Below are 1,826 nucleotides of genomic sequence, written 5' to 3' on the forward strand. Positions count from 1 at the left end.
TTCTTTAGCTGGTTCTTTACCTGGTCAAGTGACCCAAGCTTTCATTCCTAAAGGATCTGGGGCATTAGGAGTTTTGCCTGGATTGGGTTGTTGTAATTTTACACTGACTTTAATTACTGGACATGTAGTACAGAGGGGCATCCTGCAGGTTCTACTGCATTTCAGATGTACTCAACCTTACTTCCATTGTGCAATAGCAGTTCAGTTTCCCCTTGCTAGTTCTGATCAGTCACCGCAGACAGCACAGCAACTCTCTTCTTTGCCTGTTGATTCAGAGGCATGAGGAATTCAAAGTGGCTGGGCAGCAGTTTTTATTAATTAATTTATTTTTCAATGGAACACTTCATGAATTTGCATGTCATCCTTGCACAGGGGCCATGCTAATCTTCTCCGTATCATCCCAATTTCAGTATATGTGCTGCTGAAGTGAGCCCAGTTCATTGTTGTATCTCCTACTGGAAGCATTTCTCCCTTAGGAACTAGGACTTTTAGGCCAGTAGAGCATAAGGTCATGGGAACAGGAAGCAAAACATTTTATTAGTAGGCCACGAGGAGTAATAGTGAATAAATTCATTCCTGCTTCTGCCCCTTATTCCTGGACCCATGAGTCTTTGCTATGGAAGAAACAGCTCTGTCTATATATTAGATGTTGATTCAGAGAATGTGCAGCTTTCTGGAGAATCTTGCCTCAGCACTGCAAAATATTACCACCTAGCTGGTGCTGTAACTAAGTTCTCCAAAGGCCATTCCACTGTTCTATCAAACAAATTACTTCAGGATGGTGGGCAACATGATAAGGCCTATACATTCCATGAGCATGGACCCATTACCATACTTCTTTTGCTGTGAAATGAGTTCCTTAATCAGAAGCAATGCTGTGTGGAATCTGTGGAATCCTGTGCCTGTGGAAAAGGAATTCTGTAAGCCCAGGATCACAGTTTTGGCAGAAGCATTGCATGCAAATCCATACTTAAGATGGTCTTGCTTACAGAGAAGAGGCATCAAAGAGCTCTTCAAGGATGCCAGGGCCCCCCTCACACATTTATTTCTCTCAGTACTGGAAGTTTGTTTTATGAATCCTTCCAGTGTGGGTGGATAGGTCTTACGTGACAATCTGCCTAAGCGTTTGAATTTCTTCCTCTACATTATACCAAGGCAAGTCTGACATTTTCAGTTCACTTACTGTGAGCCACCTTTTAGAACATGTTTCAGACAACCAACTGAACAAATTCATAGTGCCCTTTCCAACTTTCTGAGCTGTAACACGAAATGCAGGCTATGCTCAGTGAGCCCATATCAATAAATTCTGCCTGATCTAACTTTATCTTCCTTCACTTCACACTGTTAGTGTTCATTCCCACACATGTTTCCTGGACTTCTGTCTGTACAAATTAGAAAACTCAAGCAGTTCCATTGAAGTGTAGTGAGCCCTCTCATGAATCATACACTTTTTACCTCACCTTTAGGGGCCTGCTGGGACTTGAGTCTACCTATAGGTCTAGAAACAAAGAGAGGTGGGTCTTAGGACAGTCAGCATTGTCTTGCATGGCAACTGTCTCGTGGGAGGCCATTAAACTTTCCTCAGGCAATGCACGGTTAATCTCAGACTGGATTGAAAAGGCTGATGCCACTGATAGTAGGGAGGCCACTGACACTGGGGCATGGGGAGGCTGTTTCCACTGGGAATGGAGAGGCCATACCTCCTGGGAATGGAGGGGCCTCTTCCATTGGTAAAGAGACATCAGAATTTAGGGACACAATATCCTCAGCTTTGTCAAAGTCTTCCCACACATCCTCATCCTAAATCTTATTCTTTCCCAATCAAT

General features: G+C 43.4%; 1 non-coding gene across 1 annotated transcript; it reads right to left on the bottom strand.

Annotated features, from left to right (window-relative positions):
• Positions 1-327: 327 nt before the first annotated feature.
• On the bottom strand, positions 328-434 carry LOC116275069. Its single transcript, XR_004184041.1, has one exon. It is a non-coding gene; the product is annotated as a U6 spliceosomal RNA (small nuclear RNA).
• Between the last annotated feature and the right edge of the window lie 1,392 nt (positions 435-1,826).

This window comes from Papio anubis, chromosome 5 (genome assembly GCF_008728515.1).
Source record: "Papio anubis isolate 15944 chromosome 5, Panubis1.0, whole genome shotgun sequence".
Classification (NCBI taxonomy): domain Eukaryota; kingdom Metazoa; phylum Chordata; class Mammalia; order Primates; family Cercopithecidae; genus Papio; species Papio anubis.